Genomic DNA, 14373 nt, shown 5'->3' with positions numbered 1-14373 from the left:
CTGCGCTTACTCACACTGAGCTCCAACTCTACAGCTCGCAATGACATTTCCGGCTGAGACAGGCACACTGCAAATTGGTCCACTGTGTATTCTGGTGCCATCATCATAAAGCAAGACAGGACTTTAAATGCCTTATGCCCTGTCGATCTCAATCTGTCTTTATTATCTTGTTTAATCTAATTTTTAGACAGAAGTACTATTTTTACTCTTTCAATAGTCGTCTTTGTGATGTATTTGCACTTCTTTCCTACTCTGTTTTTCCCATCAAAATCCATCCATCCATCCATCAAAAGCTCATGTGTCCCTTCAATATTGATGAGCTCTTTGTGGCAGGGGCCGAAACCTAAGACCTAATTAATGTAGCCACACTACCCAATTACCTTTTGACTTTAACATCTAATTTACTTCTTGACACGCAAAGTTTTCCATGTACTCGTCAAACGTTGAAGAAACAGCTAATGGTAACACTACACACACTTGACTTGACCTCTGAACCCTCAAACTGGTGTGAGTTTTACCAATCACACTCTAAATAAATCTCTCCATTATAAGTTACTTGTTAGATGCTGACCCAGGATCTGTTTTCATAATGCTTTTGTGTGCTCGGAAACAAAATGACAAACGTAGAGGATTTAAAAGACATATTTTATTAAAGGAACTTTTAAAGAACAAATAAGGAATAAAGGAATGTATTATTCAAGACAACTTAGATGCATTCAAGCAGTATTGTTTTCGAGCTGTTGTTTAATTTATGGGATAGGACACCTGTGGAAAATAAATAAATAAATAAAATACAACAGTTGGATTAGTTCCCGTGTCGTCTACACACCGGTAAGTACATTTTGAAGCCAAAGGATCTTTAGCACCAAAAACTGCAGTATTATACTTATGGATATAGCACCCTCTAGTGACGAATGATTTAGTGAGTTTTGAAGTATTCCAAAAGTGTTTGGAATTGGATCAAGACAACAAATAAACATAATAACTGATATGATGAATAACAATGATTTAAAATAAAATAATTGTATTCAATTCATTAGTTTAAATTCAAATATTGCTTGAAGTAAAATGAGATGAAAATAAACATTATAAAATTCAATGTAAACTATCAGCATGTTACACATAATGTTTCTCTTACATTTGTCAGGAGTTTAGAGTTTGATGTTGCTCTACTATAGATAACATGTGACAGTCCTTTAGCTTAATGGTGAGCGTCTGGACGAGCAGCCAAAGCTTTGAGAAGCTCCGTCACACCTTCCAGCTCTAAAATACTTTCAGCTGACAGTGGGGCTGACAACAGAGAGCAGAGAAGAAAGAGACATGATGGTAGGTATTCTTTGAAAGTTACACATCTCCCTGGGTCACCACACTTGTGTTTGCGTGTCTTACTGTTTTGACTGGACACCAGATGTATGAGCCAGACTGCCCACAGCTGCCCTCCTGGGGGCTGGTCTGAAGCAGAGGGCAAAAGGGTTGGAATGACCTGAAAACACGGGTCAAGACACTCGTTTTAACACTCGTATGAAAGCATATTTAAGTTTCTGAAGAGTAAGCAAATAGAGAAGCAAACATTTCAATTCACTATGAAGGAAATATATTTAAGTGATTGTTTTTAAGTGATCTGGCTTCTTATGCCACATTAACTTACTTTATGATCCAGAGAGTTTGATTTCATAAAGCTGCTGACAAAGAAAGATGTTGAGCTAATAGAAAATGTGATTGAAAGAGATTAAAAGATAACTGATGTTTGGCCAATGGTGTCAGTAATCATGAATAAAAAAAAACGTTGTATTTCTTTTCATAATTAATAACTGTAAAATTGCTCATGTGACATCCCTCTGTTCACTTAAAAAGACGGCATAAAAAGTGTTCCTAACCCGATAGGCAACAATGTCTCGCTCCGGGTGGGTCCACGTCATTATGGATGAATCCTGGAAGATATAAAGACAGTTTGTAAAAGGCGACTCAACCATCTGTAAAACAACCTTATGTTTGAGGTTTCAGACGGCCTATAAACGCACCAGCTGGGTGAGTATGTTGGTGCGGAGCTCTTCATCCAACCTCCAAGCTCCTGGTCTGGAAGCAAGATGAGCCAAAACCCCACCCGCCAAGTATCACACCCTCACCTACAACTGGAAGTCCTGCAGGAGACTGAAGACATGTCAGAAGATCTTCATTCAATAGAGTGGACTGCAGCTCCTCCAACTCAGCCAAGTAATGCTTCACACAGAGAGACGTTTATACAATGAACACAGCAAAAACTTTAGAATTTACCTCAAGACCAAGAACTTTCTGCTGAATAGATGGTTTGGTGCAATAGTTCTGTAAGAGAAGATGAGACAAAATGTGTAAATTGAATTATATATCATAATACTGTTGAGTATACACAGCTCTACACCTATAAACCTCTTATACAGACCCAGACCATGACAGTCTATGAAGCTGTGCGCCGCTCTGGGCGTCTCATCTGTTAAATTCCATTTAAGGCAAACATGAAAGTAGAGTTCACTACTCCATCCATGGCCTTCAGCTGAACTATATCTATATCATTAGATGCAATAAAATAAAAACAATATCAAAGTGAATTGAAAAGGCTCAAAAACTATGTAATACTTGGTGTAAATTGTATATGTCTGATCTTGAATGTTTAAATGAGAAAATACATGCTATATTAGTAACAGTTTTTTTCAGAATTTTCCTAATTGGACAGACTATTTTGAAAAGAAAATTATAAGAATTTAATTGTCATTTATTTAACCCTCCAAATGCCAAGCTTTTTGTGTAAACTAACAATATCCGTAAAGGGGAAAAAAGGAGAATGTAACTGTTAATAATTGTGGATTGTTTTGCAATTTGAAAATGTTTGATATTTACATAGGTGAAAATGCGTTTTTATTATTTACATTATGTCATAAACTCACACCTGAATACCTATACACAGAATATGCACACCTAATAATTCTAAAATAGTCTCCCAACGCATAAGCAAGAGTATTAAAAAACTGAGGAACATTTATTTTACTTTCAAAACACATGAACAAGAGTTGTTGTAAAATCCCTTTGAAATGTAAGAGCAAAAGGTCATTATATATATTCATATGCACAGGTAGGCATTCATGTACCTGCACAGGTGCGTCCACACGTGCACTCACGTGCACTCACGTACACGCACGCGCACGTGCACTCACTATACACACGCACACACGCACGCACGCACGTGGAGAAAACATCTATTATAGCCCCTCCCCAAAACGCATTTAGTGACGTCATAGGAAAAAAAAACATGTTTGAATGAAAGTTTGAAGCCTCTACTTTCAAACAAACCCCAAAAGTCAGAATTGCATAATGTATGTGCTGGTGAAATGTGACTTTAAAATGAGTGAGTCTGGCTGTTTACTTTGTTTATAATGGTCTGGATTATAGTTGCATTCTGGGAGTGCAAAGTAAACCCTTAAAGGAACAACTTTTGAATTGCCACCATATGAGTATTAGAATATAAACAACTATTAGAATTAAACACTAAAAGTGTTTTTACGCTCCCAAATACAGGATGCTTAACAATGTAATAACACACTTGTAAATGAATTGGCATTAACAATGAGTTCGATGTATAGTGTATCACTTAAGAGCCTCTATTTGAACAGCAGTGAGTAATGGTAATGTAGCAGGTGAAGGAGGCACACTGAGAGGCCCAGAAATACACTCATATCAGCTGTTAAGCTGGGGACATTTCATGAGTCTGACACCAATAGCCCATAATAGGCCATAGGCTGTAGCCTGTATCGTTCAAGTTCGCTACACCTGTCACAAGACTAAAAAAATACTTCAAATATAAAATTATCATTGTACCATTAGCTCATGACCAAAAGTTCTCCACTCGGATCGCGCCAGTTTTTTTACGGCGATAACTTAAAGGCGGAACTATATTCTCAGCCTGATAGCGCAATATCCCTACGCCTGAATCATTCCGCCTCTGAATCAGCCAATCAGGTGAGAGTTATAACAACAACATAAAAGATGGCTGCTCCCGTGGACCGGCTTGTTGTCACTCGAGCCGATAGAAAACACTATGAAAATATGGATAATACGTGCATCACACACATTTCATCGGTAGAAAAAGAACAAACACAGCCACTGACTGTTGTCCGCTGGAGGAAGCTGTTGTCCGCTGGAGGAAGCTGTTGTCCGCTGGAGGAAGCTGTTGTCCGCTGGAGGAAGCTGATGTCCGCTGGAGGAAGCTGATGTCCGCTGGAGGAAGCTGTTGTCCGCTGGAGGAAGCTGTTGTCCGCTGGAGGAAGCTGTTGTCCGCTGGAGGAAGCTGATGTCCGCTGGAGGAAGCTGTTGTCCGCTGGAGGAAGCTGTTGTCCGCTGGAGGAAGCTGATGTCCGCTGGAGGAAGCTGTTGTCCGCTGGAGGAAGCTGTTGTCCGCTGGAGGAAGCTGTTGTCCGCTGGAGGAAGCTGTTGTCCGCTGGAGGAAGCTGTTGTCCGCTGGAGGAAGCTGATGTCCGCTGGAGGAAGCTGTTGTCCGCTGGAGGAAGCTGTTGTCCGCTGGAGGAAGCTGTTGTCCGCTGGAGGAAGCTGATGTCCGCTGGAGGAAGCTGTTGTCCGCTGGAGGAAGCTGTTGTCCGCTGGAGGAAGCTGTTGTCCGCTGGAGGAAGCTGTTGTCCGCTGGAGGAAGCTGTTGTCCGCTGGAGGAAGCTGATGTCCGCTGGAGGAAGCTGTTGTCCGCTGGAGGAAGCTGTTGTCCGCTGGAGGAAGCTGATGTCCGCTGGAGGAAGCTGTTGTCCGCTGGAGGAAGCTGGTGACTTGTGCTCAGAAGTGGATAGAAATTGACGGAATAGACCGCGCGTTAGCGGCAGCTGTTTGTGTACACAATGCTGACTTCGCCAAACAAAACTATCCTACGTCTTCTGTGGCTTCTTCGGACGGAAATCTTTCTAATTTTCTGGAAAGTAACAAGCCTGGCTTTCACCCTACATGCTATAGACGTTTCATTGACAAGAAACGAATTACTAGTGCTGAAAAGCAAAACAGTCGGTATGTGGGCAGCATGGCGAGGGTGAGAAGGTGAATCTACCACATCTACTCTGCCACCTTCTCCCAAACGACTGAGATCTACCACAGATGTAAAGACAAAATCATCTAAAAAGTCAAGCGATGTACTTCCTGCAGTTTGCATCATTTGCAGAAGGTTGATCGCTGTATCAAAGAGGCTCACAAGACAAAGAAAGATAAATTGGTCCAAGCTGAAACTTTAACTGCTGGTGAGTAGATTATATATTGATTCTTGCATGTGTGTTTTCTCTTGCTCGTGGTAAATAGGACTAATCACAGTGAAATAAGTTGGCCAAAATATACATAGAAAAGATAAGATAAGATAATCCTTTATTGTCCCACATGGGGACATTTCATTGATGCAACGCATGAAGATCCAGAGGTAGATACAGAAGAAAAGAACAGACCACTATAGGAATATGTACCTAGTTTATGACATGTAGATGTAATGTACGTAAGACTGTATGATGATGTGAGTTGAATAAAAAGGCAATACAACTTTTGCGATTGTTTACTGATTGTGCTCACCCTTGATTGAAATTCTTTTACTTCTCCTTTACTAGGAAGTTTGGTCAAAGCAGCTGAATCAAGAGCAGATGAATCCATCCTGATGTGTACCAGAGGTAAAGATTGTGTTGCCATTGAAGGCACCTCTATCACAAGAGGTGTTACAAAGAATACACAAGCTTTCTGACAAAGAAGACAAGTGATGAAAGGTAACATTTTGGTAATCAAATAAAATATATATATTTCCATATATTTAGATAAATTCATAATTTAATTGAAAATTATTGTAATGACTACACGATAATTTTAAAGACGTTTGAATCAAAGCAAATTTCTGTTTGTAGTGAGCTAGTATATTTCAATCACTGACCAATCACTGCATTTCCTTGCTTTATACAGGTGACCTAAAGTCTGGGAGTACGGCAGACATACAGCATTCTGTGACACTGTCATCCGGGCACGACTGATTGAAAATCAGGAAATCCTCAGAATGAAGAAGCTCTTGTCCCTGTTCCAGAAATTCATCAAAAAACACCCTGGTCATGGAAGTTACAGGTAATTAAATTATTCTTATTGTTTATGAAAGAAAACAATAGAAGATCGGATAAACATCACAGCTATGTTTATTCATGAAATTTCATTCAAGATCAGACCAATCCAGTTAGCTACAGGAGTCTACATATTTCCATTCATTTTGTTTATTTATACAGGGAAATCCCAGTGAGAAGTGGTTACCCTGTTAAAACACAACACAAAATAAACAACAAACATAGGATACTAAAACACAAATAAAATAATAATTCTAAAACTAAAACACAAATAAAATAGTAATCTATCAATACTTATGAATTTCTATTCCTTGTCTAATTTTTACAGATCCGATCTTCTGAAGAAGAGATTACAGCGAGACTTCCCACAGCTGAATTTTCACAAACCACCAAGAAGAAACCTGAGTGAAATGGTTTCCACGGAGACGACCGGACTTCTCCACCAGGATTTTTCAACTGAAACTGAGATGTCATGTAGTGATGGAGAAATGGTGCCAGAAAGTGGTAAAGATGCAGCACTGCGAGAGCTCTCAAGGACAGTTTACAGTGCAGGTGTATTACTGAAACAAGCGGTCAAGAGTGCCCCTAGTATGGATGAAACAAGCGGTCAAGAGTGCCCCTAGTATCACTGAAACAAGCGGTCAAAAGTGCCCCTAGTATGGATGAAACAAGCGGTCAAGAGTGCCCCTAGTATGGATGTAAATTGGCCTCCTACATCAGAGGATCTAAATGTTTCCTCTGCCAGAAAGATTGTGCCAATTGAACTTTATAACTTACTAGCTTGGTGGGTAGGTGCTAGTGATAAATTGACATTGTCTAACATGGTAAATGTATCCGAGGAGGTTGATCTTTGTTTACTGTCAATTTGCCAAGATATATATTTGTCCTCAAAAGATAAAAATCAAACCAATTGTACTTACACATTTTGACATCAATCATACTTATATCATTCCTCTGTTTGTATGTATATCCTATTCTGCAGAAAGTTTGCCTTATACCAGATCGAAAGATACACATGTTAATTAGCCTGTTTATCACGATGTAAATACTGCTTTTATGATTGTAATTATTCATATTGTTCATATTGTAAATACATTACATAAAATTATATCCGTTCTATAGAATAAAACTTTTACCAATAGCCTATGTTTTCTTTCTTCAAATGGGCAACTGGTGTTGAAAGGGTTAAAATACTACTTTTTAGATTATGTTTTTATAGTGTAGTATGAATCAAGACTAGAGAATTTGTAATTGTTGAAGCATTCAGTTGAATACTAAATGTGGAGTAAGAGTTTTCAAGTGCGTAACGATAACATGCAAAATTGTTAAAACTGTTTTTTTAACTTACGTTTGCACATAAACTAAAGCACCCAGAGTCTCACCACTTTACATCCTTCAAAAAAGTAGTAATGTCTCTGAAGTAATCAATCAAAGAATGAAAAAAAATAAGAAGGTATGAAGATGGGTGTACAGCCCAATTTGTCACATATTTGGGTAAACTGGCAACTTCGACACCTATTTTCTCAAATACTGGCAGAAATCATGCGGAGAACTTTTTCCCCCAGCTCAAGTACATCTTTGAGATTGGAAAACCACTTTTGAAAAGTAGTCTTGATGTGGTGGAGCGAAATTCATTTTCTAGCCACATTCTGAGTTACAGCCTATGGCCTATAAATGACATTGTACTGACATTATAGAGCTGTCCTTGCTGAGTGGATCAGTTTCTTCTGAGGATAGATATAGGCAAACGATTTTGCGAGGTCAAATTATGCTAAAAGGTAGAGACCAGGCATTACTAATAAAAAATACAAAAGGTTCTAACTGTTAAGTTTTTTAGCCAAGACACAAAGATCATGAAACCAATCCAGAGACGGTGACAGGTGCTGAACTGGTCTTAATCCCCATTATTAATGCACAGTAAGTACACAGTGTCCTAACCTTTGCCATGAGGATGGAGATGACAGCTACAGCCACTCTCTGAAGAGCAGGCTCATCGCTGCAGCTCAACGTGAAAAAGCAAAATACCTAAACCAGCGAAGCAACATGTGTATGAGTGACAGATAAATACACGCTTGGCAAAATAAAGGTGTCAAAAGTATCAAAAATCAGATACTAATCAATACTAAAACTAATATTGAAACTAGATAATCATTTGAACAAGTATTGATACTAAAAAAAAGGAAAATGTTTTAGAATTATTTTGAGCTTAATCAAAACTAGAATAAGACCAGTATTCAATAGTGTATTATTTGTGTTTTTTATATTTTTTTGAGGCTTTGTTCTGCCCATCATTATTTTACATTTTGTAACTCAATACTAGAAACTGATTCTTTCTCTGTAAAGGCAGCATTTCAGATTAGCAAGCAGCAGATTTTTATGAATAGGTTTTTATTTTTGAAAATGATGGCTATGGAAAAATGTGCACCTCTATTTGATTCGGACTCTGAAAAATGATAACGAATCATAAGGAAGTACAGGGCTGTGGGGGCGGTGATAAGAGAACTCAGGCCTCAAACTCAGGGCAATACAGGATGATTCAAACAGCTTGAATCAATCAAAATAGTAATATCAGAGCAAATGATGATCAAATATTGTAGCTGTTAAGACTCAATTTAGCATATATGGGAGTTAGTTAGTTTTGAACATCCATCCATTTAGCTTGACTAGATAAAGTGCTTAGAATATAAACAATCAATAATAATTACAATACATCTCTGATTTCTTCCCTGTAGCTATTGAATATGTTTATTATGATATTTGAACTGTCAAGATTGTAGAATGTTTTATTTCCTCACTTATAGTTTTCCATAATTGTACTCCACTAGAGGATATACAAAATCTTAATGACTTTAAAAGTATGTTGTCCTTTAAGAGACACTTCCCCTCTCGATTCTTAAACATCTTTTGTATATTCATTGGTAAAAGGATACTTGCTCTGTACATAATTTGGTTTGATATTTGTTTTAATGGATTTTATTCAACAAACAATGTAAGTCCCCGATATCCAACCTAATTTATGTCTTGTGTGGCCTTTTTTCATACTAGTTATGCAGTTATTTCCTTAGATCTCTGCACAGTAGCTTGAATAAGGTAAGATTAATGGACAATACAACATATGTCGCACTTTGTAATCTACAATATGTTTTGCTTTATTTAGAATAGATATGTTTCTTTATATCTTACCTCGTATGTATTTGATATGTCTCTTCTAATGCTTCACCATACAATGTTAAACTACATCATTGCAAAACAAAATAACTCACAAATGGCTGCAGAGAGCCAAAGACTATTCAAAGATGGAACCAGTATAATGCTAAATTAAACTAGCTGCTTCACATACAAAAATGGCACTGTGGGCTCTCTAGACTGAACAGCGTTAGGGTTTGAACATATTGTCGTACTTGTGCATAGTAGCGGAACCTCTTCATGGCTAACTGCAGCTGGGTGTTGGTGAAGGAGAGCAGGGGAACAGGCGTGGCACAGGTAGAACAAGCAGGCTGTGGCCACCGGCTGGACATTAAAAGATTTGGAGTGGCTTCACGACAATGACGAACAGAAAATGTACTAATTAAAAGCAGGTTCTTGAGCCACTATGTTTGTTGAATGTTCTGTTGTGAGTGCTGTTTTTTTCATGTTTATGTGGCTTATGTGAAGTACTGGCTGTGCTTCCCTTATCCAAGCTTGGACCACAACTTTGAGGTTAGTTCAGTTCTTCACATGACATGAATCCCTACTGTTTATAATGGAGGATGGGTCAGAATTCTGTGGTAGAATCTGGTGTTTAACTGTCAGATTGAAGATTGTTGAGTGAAAAAAACATGGATCATGATTTGTCTATTTAAGTTTCAATGGTATTCATCTATGTGTTGGCCCTGCGACGAGTTGGCCACTGTCCAGGGTGTACCCCGCTTAAGGCCCGAAGTCACTGGAATAGGCTCCAGTCACCCGCGACCCCGAAAGGGAACAAGCGGTAGAAAATGGATGGATGGATGGTATTCAGACTGACACTATTTCTACAATGGATCACACTTGGACAAAATGAGATAGTAATTTTGAACAAATAGCAATACCTTTTTTGTTAGTATCAAAATATGTGTTTTAATTTTTTGTCCAATCCAATCCAGAATAACATATCATATATAAGAACTAATGTACTGTGGGAATGTTACCTTGAGCATATCAGGTTGTGGGTTGTTGATGTCGGTGGTGAGATTGTAAAGACGGACAAGCGCTGCTCGAATGAAACACTCTCTGTGTCTGTACCTTCTCAAAGCCTCATACACCTGGCTCTCATTAGCTTCTCACGTTACCGAAAAACAAAAAAGCGTAGCATTAACGTCAGACGGGGAAATGCAAAGTGAATATGGGTCTGCACCAAAGACCCTCCAGTCTGAGACAAATGAAAAACAGATGAACAGTACCTCGCATCAGTGACTAAACAGCAGCTTAAAACACTGACCTTTATAGTCCTTAAGGGCATTACAGGAACTACAGCCAGTCGCCATCAGCCCCAAGAAAGCCACTCCACTCCTGGGCCGCACAAACGCTCCCACTGCCCTTTTGGTGAATCCGTATTGCCCTGACAGGTCTAGAGACACCAGCGACGGGAGCACCTGGGGAATCCCCTCCAGAAGCTGGCACGACGTCGCATCTACATTGCTGCCATCGCTGTCCAGGAAAAGTCCATTGGAAAAGATGTCCAGATGTCTTACACTGTGAAGCTGAGTGAGAACAGTGAGGAGGCGAGAGGGCGACATATCAAGCCGCCTGAGCTGGTGCGCTATCAAAGATTTGAGTGGGTTTTGCACTGACGCAGGGGAGTGACAGCACAACAAGAGATATCCAGCATTTCCAGATGAGGTTGAGTGCATATATCTTCAAGAATGCGTAATCCACATTTATATTGCCAAGACAGAGTGTCCTTAGACCCTATAGGAAACTGAACCCTACACGGTGCTCCTCGCTCTCCTTTAATGCACTCCAACCCAAACACAGTCCATTCAGGGACAACGTCTGCAGGCTTATTCTACACTCTGGGTTAGAAGCCAAGCCTGAGACAATATCAGCTCCAATGAGGCCTCCAGAAACCCAGGACGCATAGGAGGCTGTGAGGGCAAAGGGCCAGGCCAGCTTCTGCAGACACTGTGCAGGAGCGGATGGTGGCTCGACGAAGGTGGAACAGTTTACAGTCTCGGAAAATCCCGACAGTTGGGTCATTAAGTACACCTGGGGAAAAGAGGGAAAATATACTAAAATATATTCCAGCCAATTATGTAAAAAAAACAGAAATGTCTAACTACCTTAAAAAACAACAACAGAAAACACTTAAATCATGTTGATGTTAGTGTAGAAACAGTGAAGACAATCTTCACTTTTAATTTCACCAAACCATTTACATTGGGACAAACCTGAACCATATTTTAGTAAAATATCTCATACTAATCGTGAAACCAACCAAATTTAGTTTGCTTTAGTAATAAAGACAAAAAAGAACAAGGTGATTTCCATCGTCCCACCCTTTTAGTCATCAGAGGAGCTGGTTGGACAACTCTTGTGGGAAGACTTTTGTGTGTCCAGCCTGAGGCACACCAGAGTCACACAGAGACTGAGGCCGCGCAGTGTCCTGCAAAACAACATGAATTCAGTTTAACCCGACAGTTGATATTGAGAATATTAAGTCATATCAACTTACATTTGAACATATTAAAAGCTTCTATAAATGAATGTAATTGATAAAACTGTTAATTGTTTACAAGTTCAGTCTTCATAATTTGTTGGTGCACTTTGTAAATGTCCAGGTGGCTGTCTTCATGTTGATGCTATTGATTTGCCTGGAATGTTGCACAGTATGGCATTAAACATATCCATCCCCATGGAGACAAATAGATGACGTACCATGTTGCTGTTCAAATGTAAGAATGTATGCTTTTCAATAACACCTGTAGTACAATATGCAAATGTCTAATGCCACACTGTGGGACATTAGAAGCAAAGCAAGGAGGCAGATCCTGCACATTAAGTGTACGTTACATAGATCACCTAAGGCAAAGTGTAACTTTTTAGCCAACAATTTGACTACAACAGGCTTGCATCTCACTCTTCCTTGGCCTGGAGGAGCCTCCTCATGCTTGTTTCCATGGAAATGCTGTTCCTATCGTTAAAATATCCCACAGTAGGGCATCTATGTATGGAGAATGTTCTAAGGTATAGTTTATCTTTTTATTTCCATGGAATCATGCAGGTGACTTTCCACCTACATAAATGTAGCTTAAAATAAACAGAATTTATAAAAACAATGATCAAACAGTTAGTTTCGAAATGAAGTGAACTTTATATCATTGGAGGATCTAACTAACCTTTACAGTATAACATAGCACTGAGCCAGATCCACACACACAACCAGACACAAGTGCTCAAACGCTAAAAGTCTAATTTTATCCACAACAGTTGAGCCAATGCGCAAGAATAAAGCTGGTTTAAACCTGATAATCCGACAGACCGCCGTGGGCCAGAGAAGACAAAAGTCAAAGGCACAATAGACATTCTCTGATACAGGCAATTTGTTCAACAGGGCACAGAAGAGGTCAGGACAAGCACAGACTTAGTTGAGGAGTTAAATATAACAACAGTTGAAATATATTGATTTTATTTTGATTCAGCATGAACAAGTTAATAAAACAAAGTGGTTTATAGTTCAATACAGAACTTCTTAAACTTTTTCTGGCGCGCCCCCTGGGCAGATATAAATAAGGATGCATGCCCCTCACAGCCTCTGGGACAGCGCAGAATTGGTGCTTCACAGCTGTAAATACGGCTTTTCAAACACTGACGTTACTTCTCGTCGTTGTTGTTGTTGTTGAGTGTCTGTTGTTGTTGTTGAGTGTCTGCTTATGTCATAAAGCAGACACTATATGTTCTTGTAGGATTGTAGGATTTTTGACGTGTTTCAACTCACCGATTTCAACAAGTTATACCTCTTTACGATCGCTTTCACCAGCTTATTGGTGCTGTTGCTTTTGACATTTTTACATACCAGAATATTTTTTTGTATTTGCAAAGGTAAATTGCTAACGTTAACGCTAATACTTAGCAGTAGTTTCAAACTACGCAATCACACAGAGGAGACTGCTGGTGTGGAGTATGACCTGGCAGAGTGGATCCTGGACTACCTCACAGACCGACCCCAGTTTGTGAGAGCCCGGAACTGTGTGTCTGACACTCGGACCTGCAGTGTGGGCCCCCACACTGCAGGTCCGAGTGTCAGACACACAGTTCCGGGGCCCCAGGGCACTGTCCTCGCGCCCTTTCTCTTCACCCTTTACACTGCTGACTTCAGACATGACACGGACAGCTGTGTCCTGCAGAAGTTCTCTGACGACTCTGCCATCATCGGACTCATCACGGACGACGATGACGAGGAGTACAGGGGACTGGCGCAGGCCTTTTTGGACTGGTGTCAGCGGAACCACCTCCTCATCAACGCGGGGAAGACCAAGGAGATGGTGGTGGATTTCCGCAGACGCCACCCCACTGCCCCCTCACCAGTGAACATCCAGGGACGGGACATTGAGAGAGTGGACTCATACAAGTACCTGGGTGTTCATCTGAACCACAAACTGGACTGGACTCATAACACAGACGCACTGTACAGGAAGAGCCAGAGTCGGCTCTACCTCCTGAGGAGACTCAGGTCTTTTGGAGTGACAGGGCCACTCCTGGAGACCTTCTACGACTCTGTGGTGGCATCAGCCCTCCTGTACGGTGTGGCCTGCTGGAGCAGCAGCATCACAGAGAGGGAGAGGAAGAGGCTGGACAGAGTCATCAAGAAGTCCAGCTCCGTCCTGGGCTGTGCTCTGGACTCGGTGCAGGAGGTGGGGGACAGGAGGGTCCTGGCTAGATTCACATCTATGCTGGACCATGAGTGTCACCCCCTGCAGGACACTCTCTCCGCTCTGGAGAGCAGCTTCAGTGAGAGACTGATCCACCCTCGATGTGTGAAGGAAAGGTTCCGTAGGTCTTTCCTTCCTGCTGCTGTCAGACTTTATAACAAAAACTGTTAGTACTGAACACTCGCAATACTGACCTAACCTAATACTGATGTGCAATTCTGTCATATGTGCAATTGCTGTTGGAATTCATGTGCAATTCATGTGCAATTACTGTGAAATTCATGTGCAATCTATGTGCCGTCGTGACACATATTCATGTGCAATTACTGTCGTGATCACATGCAATGGTATTTATGTATTTATTTATTTATTTA

The 14373-nt window shown here is 40.3% G+C and overlaps 1 pseudogene; it reads right to left on the bottom strand.

Moving 5' to 3' along the window:
- Positions 1-1074: 1074 nt before the first annotated feature.
- Positions 1075-12236, bottom strand: LOC140355824 (protein zyg-11 homolog; annotated as a pseudogene).
- Positions 12237-14373: the final 2137 nt, after the last annotated feature.

This window comes from Eucyclogobius newberryi, unplaced genomic scaffold, assembly GCF_026437365.1.
Source record: "Eucyclogobius newberryi isolate DKJ021-1_F unplaced genomic scaffold, fEucNew1.0.hap1 SCAF_12, whole genome shotgun sequence".
In the NCBI taxonomy this organism is placed as follows: Eukaryota; Metazoa; Chordata; class Actinopteri; order Gobiiformes; family Gobiidae; genus Eucyclogobius; species Eucyclogobius newberryi.
Note: the sequence above shows the minus strand (reverse complement) of the source record. Positions and strands in the feature narration are given on the sequence as shown.